This window comes from Alexandromys fortis, unplaced genomic scaffold (assembly GCF_014885135.2).
Source record: "Alexandromys fortis isolate MF-2015 unplaced genomic scaffold, M_Fortis_MF-2015_v1.1 scaffold_48, whole genome shotgun sequence".
NCBI classification, from domain to species: domain Eukaryota; kingdom Metazoa; phylum Chordata; class Mammalia; order Rodentia; family Cricetidae; genus Alexandromys; species Alexandromys fortis.
In genome coordinates this window covers 7,701,803-7,716,738 of record NW_026067947.1, presented here as the reverse complement: position 1 = coordinate 7,716,738, position 14,936 = coordinate 7,701,803, and positions in this window count along the sequence as shown.

The window sequence follows — 14,936 nt, the reverse complement described above, 5'->3', positions numbered from 1 at the left end:
ATATATATATGGAGAGAGAGAAACACAATTACCAACCACCACAATTATGTACTTTAATTTTTCTTATTTTTTATTTAATTATTTTTCATTTAATGTTTGTTATTATTACATCCAGAGTTAGATGGGTAACATCATGATATCTTCATAATCACAGTATTTCCCCCTGCCTGATAAGCATATAATTAAATACTAAAAACAATTACTGATTCTTAAAATTGCCTATATCTAAACATACACAAAATCAAGCACAAATACAACCATGTGCACACTTTTGAATTTATTTTGTTCTTTATTCAAACCTGACTTTTGGCTGCTCTCTTCCCCAGGCAATGACACCAAGCTTAAAAACTTCCAGGATTATCTTTCCACATTTCCAATGTCTAAGTAATCCTTTAGCATCAACTATGCCCATGTTGTTACAGGGACTTACACACTCTTAAGAAGCATTTTACTGGTTCCCATCTGTCATTTTCTAATTCCACTTAAATCCCTGCTTATTATTCTGAGGTTGGATTTCTCCATTTTAGAGATTATATCACTCAGTTTTCATGGCTGAAAAAAGAAAAGACATTTCAGGAAGGAAACATTCATTTGTCTCCTTCTATCAGAATTTTCAGACTCCATTGCTTTGTGGCCTGAGATGGGACAAAGAGCCATGGCTGTGACAGGCCATAGTGAAACGTGAAAAGAGATGGGGAAAGAGACCAAGAAAAGAAACACCCTCCAAAGCATGCCCTGCTTTCTCCATAGTGAACCCACCAGTTATGAACAGTTTAACCTTGAAATTTGCCAATAAAATAATCTATTAAGGAGGTTAGCGTACTCATTATCTGATTAACCTTAAAAAAAAAAAAAAAATACCATGAGCTCCAAACCAAGCTTTAAATGTACAAGCCTTTGGGAACATATAGCCAAACTGTAAAAGTGAGATTGACATTTTGTGGTGGAGAACTATTCTTTAGGGCACCATAGAATTAGATTATGAGTGTGGAATGCTTTGAAATATCTCTACTCTGTACTCACCAAATGACCTTTGCCCATTCATCCCATTTTTCTACATTATGAAAACTAAAATGTCTCCATTCATTGCCAAACAGCCCCCAAATTATTCAAACTACCAGAAAACAACTGCTTTAAGCATACTACCTGTATAATGCTCCAACACAGGACTCCCAACACACACATATCCATATTGTTTTATGATTTTTAATCTACAAATGATGTGGCAATAAACGTTTATACTCAGCCATTTATACACAAAATGTTCTCCCAGAAGTAGAATGACTTTGTCAGAGGACGTCTGTTTTTTTTTTTTTTTTTTGAGTTTTAAAAGCATATTGCCTGGATTTTTTTAACAAGAAGCATAATGTTATATATTGAGTTTAATAATAAAATTTATCCAGTGTAAAAAATGAAACAGATGAAAAAGTTGACACATTTGAAAATAAGGTAATTTTAAAACTCTAGATATTAATAAAAATTTAAAACCCTGCAACATTGAACGGGAAGATAAAATTTAAGACATACATTCCCAACTACGACAACTGAACTTCAAATTAGGGGATGCTTATTTTTTCCCTTAGGAAAATAAATTACTTCATATTTTCTATGGAAAGCATTAATATGCCTTACAAAAAGAGGCACATATTCTGAGAAGCACAGTGTCATCAGGGAAGAATAAGTAAGAAATTCCTATAACGGCTCAGAGGTTTACAGCTGGTTCAATAGTAAAAATGTCTGATGGATATTCATTAAACCTGCAGTATTTTTATAATATTTTGGGAAAATACAAATGCTGAATTTTATTATTAGGATTAATCACAAGTGTTATTTAAGAAAAATCACACAAAGTGGCCTATTGGCAGCAAACCAATGAAGAGAGAAAATGTGAAAATAGAGAAACTATATGAAATAAACCAAAGACAGGCATACAAAGAAAAGAACTCAAGAAAGCATTAAGGGAAAAGAAATCTACATCTATAAGAATGTAATAAATCTACTTTTACTCACAGTTTAAAAGATATGATATCTAATATGATAATATTTTTAATGCAGTAAAATTTTTAAAAACTGAATGGAAATCCAGTTGTGTGAATTTTAACCATGACCTGCTTGGTGCTTCAAAAATTATACAAAATGAAAAGGAAAAAAAAACATGGTAGAAAAGATAGAGAACATTATTATAAAATGTAGGAAAAAGATGTTGAGTGCACAACACTGGCACCTTAACAAGTTTGTAAGCATGATTAAATAGTCAAATAAAAGTAATACAACTTAAAGTCAGGTGCTGATAAATTCAAAAGACAATTCTTTGTACCTGTATCAGAAACTAATAGCGAAGCAAGTAAAGACTGGATACTATCATGTGTTCTATGAACATTTAAATAATATCAAATGGCAAATTAATTCATTTAGATGATGTTTTTCATAAACATATGCACTGTCTTTTAAAATCTATTTTTGTAGCAAATTGATTACAACTCACTTCATAACTCTTACTGAGCTTGTGATGATCTCACGGTTTTGTGTATGCCCATAAAGTGTTGCCTACTTGGTGACAGCTCCAGCGCTTTGCCTTTTATAGTTGAGATCTCTACCTTTTTATAATATGATGGAGGAAGGTCATTGGTTAAAAAATAAAGAAACTGCCTTGGCCCATTTTATTGGTTAGAACATAGGTGGGTGGAGTAAACAGAACAGAATGCTGGGAGGAAGAGGAAGTGAGCTCAGGCTCGACAGCTCTGCTCTCTGGAGCAGAGGCCATGCTCCCCTCTCCTGGGCAGATGCACTCAATGAAGCAAGCCACCAGGTCAGACATGCTGAACCTTTCCCGGTAAGACCTGTGCTACACAGTTTATTAGAGATGGGTTGATTGGGATATCAGAATTAGCCAGTAAGGGCTAGAGCTAATGGGCCAAGCAGTGTTTAAATGAATACAATGTGTGTGTTGTTATTTCGGGGCATAAGCTAGCAGGCAGCCTGGGTGCTGGGGATGCAGCCCCGCTGCTCCTATTACAACAATAATAACTCATTAAGATCACTTGCATATGTGAATATGTTAAGAGATTGATGTGGGATTCCCCTCTGAATGCTGTGAATACCATAGGGCAAGGTGGGAGTTCCAACAGATAGAGGAAGAGAGAGTAGGTAGAGTCAGATAGAAGCCATGTAGCCTCCATAGGAGACAGACATGGGAGGACAGATAGAATCTTACAAGTAGGTCACAATTATGTGGTGATACTCAGATTAATAGAAATGGGTTAATTTAAGATATAAGAGCTAGCCAAAAAGAAGTATAAGCTAATAGGCCAAGCCACATTGTAATAAAATAGTTTCTGTATGATTATTTTGGGTCTGGGCAGCTGGGAAAGAAATGGGCAGCCTCTGCCAACAAGAGTTGACAGCTTTAATAATTGGCATGCATACAACACATTTCTACATTTTCTTATCTTACGTGTGTTAGACATAAGCCTACAATCACCTAATGTCCAAATGGGCTGGTACTTAGACAAAATCCTCCACACATGAGTGGAATGAGCCATGTATCCTTACATTAGGGTAAGGCAAAATATCCCATTTATTAATATATACCTTGAAAGAGAGAGCAAAAAGAGTATTGTCTAAAGAAAACATCTTATATACATATGGAAGATCCTGAAGAATGTCTGACACCATTTTAAGAATAGAAACTTGTATGCTACAGTAATAAAGTGTAGTATCCTAGGGGAAAAGGAATATAATGTGACAGTACAAAGAAATTAGCAGGGCTTAGAAAATATTTCAGTTGATACATATCCATGTAGAGAAAAGGGAAAAGAACAGCTGACACCAACATACATATAAGGAAGTATCATATGTAAAAGTTTAAAACAACAAACAACACCAAACATGTGTTACTTATAGATATGTATTAAAATATAATCGGTAGTGATTAAGAATACCATGTATTCTGCTAACACTAGTTCAAGGTTGGATATAAGCACACACTATCAAAGTTTAATTTATTAAAATAAAAAAGTTAAAACAGAAAATAAGTTACCAAAGACCCAAATGGCAAATTTTTAACACAATTCTCTATGTGGGTCTGCATGCTTAAATTTGTTTATTTTAGTATTTATATGTGGTTTACATTCTTAAATCAGAAAAAGGAAGAGGGAGTTGTGAAGAGGAAAAAGATACAGAAAGTGAGGAAAAGGAAAGAAGAAATGTGAGCCCATTGTTACTGACTACTTCTGCATTATCCACCCATAGAAATTATTTAGTTATGTTTCTTCAGAAATGTATTTTATATCTGACTAACTTTGGGGGTTGAATATATGTATACACTGATACTTTAATGTATGCAGGAAGAATTAATAAAAAGAGGTCATGAATTTGAAAGAGAGCAACAAGGAGGCTTATATGAGAAGCTTGAAGGGAAGAAAGGATAGGGTAAAATGATGTTACTATTTTTTAATAAGTATTTATACTTATATCAAAAACAAGAAAGGACTCAAGACTGAAAAGTGGAGAGGAAATAGCGCAAACTAAATATGAAGGAAATAACAGAATCACTAACAAAATAGGGAAACTGAGAGTAGAAAAACTAACAATAGCAACAAAACAATGAAACTCAACCTGGGCAATTTTTACAGCAAAAAAGAAAAACAAAGATGTACCTTATTTAGAATGTCCTATACTTAGACTAAAATACTAAAATCAGTAATTCAAGAGAGGACACCAATAACAAGATTGTAGAAATAAAAAGGGGGAATGGAAGCATAAATAACTGTATACCAGCAAATTAAACTTATATAAAAAATAAGCATCAAAAAGATAAAACAATTGAAACCTACCTAAAAGAAATTAAGAAGCCAAATAGACATATAACTCATGATAAAAATCAAAACCTATGACAATTAAAGTAAGTTAAATATTTAATACCAAAAGGACTCATGTCTAGATGCCTACATTGCTACAGATAACTAAAGAGTTGTCAATATTATTTACAAACACCTGAAATTAAAGAAAAGCAACATTTTCAAATGTGGTCTGTGGCACTGGTATTACACTCATCCTGAAACAACATGTTAATATTGCATAAAAATGCAACCTCTACTGTCATTGCATGTTCCATTCTCAACAAAACACATGCAAATGGAATCCAGTAACACAGAGAAAGGAATAAACACCATGACTGCCTGATATTTTTTCCAGTAAAGCAAGACTGGTGGAACATTAAAAAAAATTAAGCCCTATAAATGATAACATTAGAAAAGTAACAACAAACGCTTCATATTAGTAGGAAGAGAAAAGTTCCAGGCAAAATCCAAAGGTTTTTGGCAACAAGGCTAAGCAAAGCATTACTTTTCTTTCATAACAAATGTGCTCTATTTATCTATAAAATATTCCTCATGAGAATTCTAATAATTTTAACTAACTTTTTGATCTACAAAAGCATATAGAAAAACTTATTTCTCCTATACAACTCATTTAATATTCATGATCCTATCAGCAGACTATTATTGAATACAATTGACATTCAGTTGCTGATGGAGATGTTCCAGCTTAGACTGTGACATAAAATAAATATGGTAGTCTGACAGAAAGGCATTAATTTTTAATACTGTAGTTTTCTGTGCTAGCACCTGAAAGGTGTACAGATTTGCCAGTGTTATATAAGTACCACATTTGGGGAAGAGATCAGTACAACAGAACCCATGAAGAGAAAATGTAAAGAAAGCAAACTTGCTCATTTTTAATGTCTACTTTTCATTATTTAACTATTAAAACAGAAATGTGAAAATAAATCAGTCATACTCCAACATTACTAGCAGTTCCTGCTTATTTCCAATTAAGGGCAAATCTATTTTTATGTTTGAGTCATTCCATTTTATTCTTTTTATTTTGTTTTGCTTTGCTTTTAAAGAAATAGTACAGAAAGCCCCTGTAGTTGTCATGGTTTTCTAGAGGAAAAGAAATCATAGATAAAAGAGATTTATTAGATGGCTCACAGCATGTGGTTCAGCTATTCCAACAATGACTACCAAGAGGTCGAAGCATCCTGTAGTAGTGCAGTCCACAAGGCTTGTCTTCAGTACATGCCAGAATCCCAAAGACGTGGGCTTTAATGCCTATGAAGAAGTAAATATTCCAGAAAGAGCAAGAGCAAGTAGACAAAGAAAGCAAGCTTCCTTCTTGCATGTCCTTTATAGAGGCTGTCATTACAAGATGTGGTCCATATTAAAGGTGTATTTTCCTACCTCAAAGGAACTGGATTAAAAATGGGTCTTCCCAGGGATTGTGGTTTCCCAGAGAACTCAGACAACAGTGCTGACACTAAGAGAGACTTGCATAGATCTAATCTACATGGGAAATTGGAAGTAGAAAGAAACAAAATCTACTGAGTAAATTGGGAGCATAGGGACCTTGGGGGAGGTTTGAAGGGGGGAGAAGTAGGGAGGAGAACTTAGAAAAATGTAGAGCTCGATAAATATCAATAAAAAATAAAAATAAATAAATAAAAATGGGTCTTCCCATTTAAAATAGTGTAATTAAAGAAAAAAACCCTCACAAGTGTACTGAGATGCCTGGATTTTAGTTCATTCCAGATGCATTCAAACTAACAGTCAAGAATAACCATCACAACCCATATGAGGAATCCTGAATTCTTACATTTTTCCCACAAAATTTCTATCTCCTTTCCTTCTAATGTGTTTCAACAGTATGCTACATAATGAGAAGCCAAATTACTTTATTCTGTATAATTCAAAGATGTATTAAACTGTCATATCACATGACACAAGATTTCCCAATGACAGTATGCTTTTCTTAGATGGTGTGAAATGCGATGATTTTCTTGAGTGAATGTAATAATACATGCAACTACAATGTAGTCAAATATAATATACAACTCTACTACCCAAAGCTCATCAAACTGTGATGTGTTATCTGTAACTAGCATTTCAAATTCCAGAGATTGGAGAAATAGCAATAACTGGAATGGAGACTTTTATATGAACCTTCCATATCACAGCTAATAAAAACACGAACTAGATTAAGCAATGTAAAGAAAATATGTTTTTCAAGTCTACTTGATTTATGGATAAGTTTGTGGACAATATTAGTAGAATTCTAATACATCCCTGTCATCAAGAGAAAATGTTACAAAAAAGTAACACTGAGGTGACTCATTGAAATAAGAGTCTACAAATACAATTTGTATACTTAAATAGTATATATGGGTGATCTTTTAATCATGTTATTTAAAGTCTGTGAAGAACAAAATAGGATTATTTCAATAAATAGCATTTTGGTTTGCAAAAATTAAGTCTAAAATCTATGTTGAAACTGGATTTTAAGTGAATACAGAAAGTACTATGTAAAGCAGTCTTTTATATGAGTGTTTGCTAGTGTTCTGTCAACTTAATAAAATCTAGAATCATCTTAGAGGAGGAAACTTTAATTTAGAAAATGTCCCCAAAAGAAAAGGCTGTACGCAAGCCTTTATGACAGCTTCTTAGTGACTGATATTGGAGTGCTCAGTCCATAATAGAAGGTGCCATAAGTGTATTGGTAGTTGAGGGTACGGTAAGAAAGCAGGCTAATTTGACAAAATACAACATCACTTCATCTTAGAGAGATCAGAGATACAAGGAATATACCTAAACATAATAAAGGCAATATACAGAAAGCCAACAGCCAACATCAAACTAAATGGAGATAAACTCACAGTGATCCCACTGAAATCAGGAACAAGACAAGGTTGTCCATTCTCTTCATATCTGTTTAATATAGTTCTTGAGGTTCTAGCTAGAGCAATAAGACAACAAAAGCATATCAAGGGGATACAAATCAGAAAAGAAGAAGAAAAACTCTCACTATTTGCTGATGATACTTTAGTTTACATAAGTGAGCCCAAAATTTTGACAAAGGAACTTCTACAACTCATAAACACTTTCAGTAATGTAGCAGGACACAAGGTTAACTCAAAACAATTAGTAGTTCTCCTTTACAGAGATGGTAAATTGACTGAGAAAGAAATCAGAGAAACATCTCCCTTCATAATAGCTACAAATAGCATAAATTATCTCAGAGTAACTCTAACTAAACAAGTGGAAGACTGTTTGACAAGAATTTTGAATCTTTGAAGAAAGAAAATGAAGAGGACACAAGAAAAAAGAAATTATCCCCCATGCTCTTGGGTAGGTAGAATTAATATAGTAAAAAATGGCAATCTTACTAAAAGCAGTGTACAGATTCAATTCAATGCCCATCAAAATCACAGGAAAATTCTTTACAGACCTCAAAAGAACATTACTCAATTTCATATGCAAAAATTCCCGGATAACCAAAACAATCCTATACAGTAAAAGGAACTTCTCGTGGCATCACAATCCCTGACTTCAAACTCTACTACAGACCCACAGTACTGAAAAAAGGCCTGGTATTGGCATAAAAACAGACAGGAGGACCAATGGAACCAAATCAAAGACATAAATATTAATCTATACAACTTAGAATACCTGATTTTTGACAAAGAAGCAAAAAATATCAAATGGAAAAAAGAAATCATATTAAACAAATGGTACTGGCATAAATGGATATCAACATATAGATAGAAATGGACCCATATATATCACCAGGCATAAAATTCAAGTCCAAATGAATCAAAGACCTCAACATAAAGCCAACCATGTTGATCCTCATAGAAGAGAAAGTGAGAAGTACACTTGAATACATTGGCACAGGAGACCACTTCCTAAATATAACCACAGTAGCACAAACACTGAGAGAAATAATAAGTGAAACCTCCTGAAACTGAGAAACTTCTGTAAAACAAAAGACACAGTAAACAAGACAAAACAGCAACATACAGAATGGGAAAAGATCTTCATCAACCTCACATCAGACTGAGGCTTGATCTCTCAAGGCTGAACTCAAGAAATTGGTCACCAGAAGAAAAAATAATCCGATAAAAAATGGGCTACAGACCTAAACAGAAGACTCTCAACAGAGAAATCTAAAATGACTGAAAGATACTTAAGGAAATTTTCAACATCATCCACAATCAGAGAAATGCAAATCAAAACAAGTCTGAGATTACATCTTACTCTGGTAAGAATGACCAAGATAAAAAATACTAATGACAACTTATGCTGGAGAGAATGTGGGGTAAAGGGAACACTTCTGCATTGTTTTTGGAAGTGCATACTGGTACAGCCTCTTTGGATATTAGTATGATGATTTCTCAGAAAATTAGGAAAAAACCTTCCCCAAGACCAAGCAATACAATTTTTGGATGTATACACAAAGGATACTCAATAGTGCCCCAAGAAAATATGTGCAACTATGTTCATAGCAGCATCGTTTGTCATACCAAGAACCTGGAAACAACCTAAATGCCCCTCGACTGCAGAATAAATAAGTAAAATGTAGTACATTTATACAATGGAGTACTAAACAATAGAAAAAAATTAATGATATCTTGAATTTGCAGTCAAATGGATGGATCTAGAAAATGTCATACTGAGTGAGTTAACTCAGACCCAGATATATAAACATGATATGCATTCATTCATAAGTGGCTTTTAGACATAAAGAAAAGAAAACCAGCCTACAGTTCACAATCCCAGAGAATCTAGACAATAATGAGAACCCTAAGAGAGACATATATGGATCTAACTTACATGGGTAAAAAACAAGATCTCCTGAGTAAATAGGGAGCATGGGGACCATAGGAAAGAATAGAAGGGTAGGGGAGAAGAAGGGAAGGGATAAGAGAAAAATGTACAGCTCAATAAAATCAATAATAAAGAAAACAGGCTAAGCAAGCCTAAGGGAACAAGCCAAAAAGCATCACTTTTCCATGGTCTCTACTTATTTGTACAGAATTTTTGTCCTGATTTCCCAAGAAGGTCAAGATTAAACAAACTCTTTTCTTCTTAGGTTGCTTTGAGTCCTGGTGTTTTAGCACAACAATAGTAACCCTAAGATGAAATTGATACCAGAATGTAAACTATTGCTGTGATTAAACTTACCACAGATTTGGGGGATTATTGTGGTGGCAGTTTGGAAATTTGGGCTGAAAAAGTCAATGAGTTCTCAGCCTTAATGAGCTGCTGTTGTGGAAACTTAGAAGGTACAGATAATGAATGCATGGTTTGAGAAGTTTCAGAGGGAAGTTTGAGAGTCCATTAAAGATGTTACTGATGCCTTAATAAAATAATTTGTCTTGATAAAAGAATATGGAGAAGTGTTATAATTATATTATTTTTTTGTAGCTGGAGACTTTTCTCTGTTTTGCCCAAGTCCAATGGACCAGTTTCTCTCCTTCCCAGAAGTCTACCCAACCACTTATACAATAATCAATCACTCAGAGGCTAATATTAATAAAATTTCTTGGTAAATGGCTTAGGCTATTACTGGATAGCTATCACTTGTAAATTAATCCATTTCTAATAGTCTATATATCACCACCTATGTGTGCCCCATGTTGGGTGCCAAAATGTAGATGAATCTATAAGAGTTCATTAAAGGGGTAAGAAAGATTTATTATGATACATTCACAGATACACAACATGGCACATGGCCATTGTGGTTCTCCATTCAACCCAGGGATGAATGACACCAGCAGTTTGATCTCCAACCATCATGCCAGAGACTGTACAACTGCCCCCTCTTTCCTTTAAAGAGGTCACATCAGTATACCAGAAGCACTGCCTCAGTCAGTTCAGACAGCTAAGGTCATGGATAGAGTGAATACCCACTACATTATCTCAAAATTTTTTTAAAGAAAATAATAGTAAATGTTTCTAAATAAAAACAAATAAACAACCAATTAACAAAAAAAAAGTCAGGCAGTGATGGTGCTCATGTTTAATCCCAACACGCAGGAGGCAGATGCAGGCAGATCTCTGTGAGTTAGAAGCCAGCCTGGTCTACAGAGTGAATTCTAAGACAGTCTCCAAAGTTACACAGAGAAATCCTGTCTCAAAAGAAAAACCAGCAATAAAAAATAAAGGGAAAAAATAAACAAAAATATTCAAAAATAATCTGTGGTGTGTTGTCTAATTATTTTAAGTACAAATTAATTTCAATACAGAAACATATTTTAAAATAACATTGACATGGTTATTCATTTTATTGACTACCAGAGAAGGAGTCAGCTGTACCCCTACCTTTCCTTAACCCAGAAGAAACTGCCTTTGTTGAGGAATTCATGAGTCTCATCCTGATATAATTATAGGATTTAAAAAGTTAATGTGGCTAATAAACTTGAATCCCCTTTGGAATGTCATCAATATTTGGAAAATGAAATGTCATAAACTACAAGTCTATTTTGTTGAATTTTTAACACAGCAAAACTAAATAGTTCAGTTTTGGTTTCACAGTCACTACTTGAGCCTCTCAAGTAACCTGAACTTTAATTTGCTGTCTTGGTCGTTTTCAGGATTCTGAGCAGAAATTTACCTGAGATATTAAATGTCTTTCCTGATCATATACTTTTACCTCTCCAAATTCAAATCTCACCTCTAAAATTTGATGACATCCTAAGGATTCCCTTACTTTCCCAAAAGAAATACTTTTGTCCCCTGAACTGTTTTTAAGTTTGCTTTTACGTAATTATTTCTCTTGAACATCTATTATTAGATATTATCATTAAAATATCATGCTCAGGTAGAAACTAAAAATAGGTGTATCTGAAATCTAAATTTATAGATAAATGTAAATGAAGTTCCAAGATTAGTCAGCCCAACTGAAGACAAAACATTAGAAGACAGTTATTTTTTTTAATTTTCAGATGGCACGCACATATTTAAGAACAGATTTTGAAATATCAGTATTAAAGATCATTTTAGAATATATTATCACCCTCTGTAAAACAGCAGTTGTTAAAGCATCCATAAATAGGGATATGCAAAATAATAATAAGACATTTTCTCACTCATATACAAAATCTTAACTCCAGATGTTTCATAGAACTTAATCATGTGAAACACCTACTCATTTGTTTTCAGCCTGTGTTTATTACAATAGCACATCAGTGACAAGTTACCCAAAGGTTCCCTTGTTGCCCCATCCTGTGACTCTGTGACCAACTCAAAAAGCAAACAAATAACAACAACAACAAAATAAAACAACCCAAACTGGAATAGCTAAGGCTTCTTTGATTTGACCCTTGTCTTTCTTTTCCCTAAGTAGTAAAAGGCATCATTTTTACCAGGTTTCATGGGGCCTCCAAGCCTCTTCGCTCTAGTTGAGTTGTCTTTCCCTCAACTTGAATGAAAAATGTACTTTTTTTATGGTCCAAAATGAATTTTTTTCCAGGAGCCAAACTTTGAGTTTCTGGAATGAGTTTTTTGACAGCTAACCTTAGTTTATCAAGTAATACATCATCAAGCAGCACTGACTTGATGGTATATCATATGGTCCAGATGAAGTATTATATCTGTAGATCCTATAGATCAAAAGACCCACATCACCTAGGCAATACATTCACTACTGTCACCAGAGCTGTGGAAACCTACAAATGTGACAGAGACCTTTTCAGGTTTATTTATAGGAGTATTATTTATTTAGTAAATCCTGTCCAGTTGTGAGGGACAGGATTATGTCCACTATTCCTAGAGAAACAGAATCTTTTGGGGCTTTTTGTAAATAAGTCTATGATTGAGAAAATAGAATCAAACAAAACTGACAAACTGCCCTTTCCACTTAAAAATGGGAGTCCAGCTGTTATTTTTCAATCTCCTTTTAAAACTCTGCTGTGAGAGAAATTACAACTCTCTACTAGAGCCAGGGGTGCAGGAGATGAAGTTTGTCTTCGGTGTTTGTTCTGTCTTCCTTTGTACATAACTTTCTCCTCAGGTGCCTGCCCCTCATTGAAATTTCTGAAGCACTTTTGGCCCCTCACTGTGACTGTCTTTGGTATAGGAATGCATGTCCTTTAAAATATCATGAACGGAAGGAGACCCTAAAGCTGTGACTCTGCTACTGATCTTATGTCTTGGTAAGTATAAAACGGAAATGTGAGTCACTGAAGATTTCTGTGCAGATTAAATGAGACAGTGTACACAAAGACATGAGGCAATGGCTGGCAGATGAAGCAAGAAATGAGACTAGTTCACAGCATTTCATCCTCATTTCTTTTCCCTCATCATTCTACCTGTTTCCTAATTACTCTGTATTTAAACATTTTATAATAATACTATGAGTTGCGTCCCATTCAATTTCAATCCTGCTTCTTTAGGGGGTCTTTTTTTAAACTTCCTTCTTCTGTTTTGCAGCAACAGAATCTTACCCCTGTGAGTAATTATTAACAATCTGTTATACTAACTGTTAGGTTTTTAACAAAATCACTTGTTTGATTTTGGAGCAAAGGTCTCACTATGTAGACTAACCTGGCCTCGAATTTGCCATGATCCTCATAAGTGTTGTGACCACAAGTGTGTACCACTATGCCCAGCATAGTTGTTAAATATTTATCTTGCCTTATGCTACACCGGAAGATGGCTACAAATTTGTTACTTCTCACAATACCAGCCAAGAATAGTTCTCACTCTATGAATGTAGACAGCCTTAGTTGACTGATAGAATTCAGTGCAAATGGTTTTCTGTGTCTAGCGAAGCTTAGTTCAGAAGCAGCATTGGAGCCCCTTTCTGTGTTCTGCTGGAAAACTATATCTGAGAAAAGTTATCACCCAAGCAAAGATTAAGAGACACAGAGATAACCCATAAGTCCCTGGGGAAAAAAAAACACATGAAAACAATTTAAAGGACCTAGCTAACATCTTGGATCATTTCCAGGTAAGAGACAACACCAAGTTTTATTGATAAAAGTTCTCCCAGATGATAGTTAATTACTATCTGATTCATGATATCATCAACATGATATCATGAAGACCAGAAATAGACAGATCCATTGCCCATTTAAGATGCACACTTTTTAGTAAAATACATGAGCATTGCAGCTTTGAACCAATATATTTTAAATTTTCTGATTATTTTACTCAACAGATAGTCATAAAACCCATCTCTATCATGAGTTGTAAGCATTTAGGAACCACCCACGCAAAACATCTACTTGTCCATTGCTAAGCAAACAGCAATTTTCACAAGCCTAACCTTCACCAGAAATTCTAGATGTATTTGATGAGTGGATGAATGAGTTGGAACTGTATAATTATTAAGAAAACAGAAACTGAGATAAAATAGAAACAAAATGATAAATATTTTTACTAGTTAATCAAATTTTTAATCATTTTCAAATAATGAACTTAATATAGATATAATAAGATATCATTTTATAGAGAATTTCACTCATTTTTCTCATAGTACCTTTTGGTCCACTCTTCCTCAGCTGCTGGAATAATATCCATAAAGCATTCAATATAGAACTCCCGAAAATTGATGCTTTGATATCTTTACTTCTTGCACTGTGATCTATGGACCTGTATTGAAATTACTAGGAAATTTTTATTAAAATGTCAGATTCCAGGGACCCTCACTACTTCAAATATGCTGAATAAGAAACATGAGAGGTGAGACCTTACAGATGCAATTTTTAATAGTCCTGCTGGTAATTCTTCTGCACATCAAGTGCAAAATTAGGTCAGACTGGAGTTTCTCAGACTTTCTTTTTAGTAGTCAGGACAGTTGTTAGATGAAAACAAAGCACTCAGTAATTCTAGATCTCTCTCTACACTGATATATCATAGTCCTCCAGCACCAGGCTTGACAATTTTGGTTTAATGCTATTTAAGAAACACTGGTTAACGGCTCTTATCCATTACCCCATTTTTTTTTTTTGTTTTTGTTTTAAGAGGAAAAGAGCAAAGGTCTTATCATTCCACATGCCTACCTGTATATTTTTAAATATATAAAGATGATGCTTACCAAGTTATACAGCTAGTCAGTCAAGTGGAATAATATATATGTATGTATATATATATATA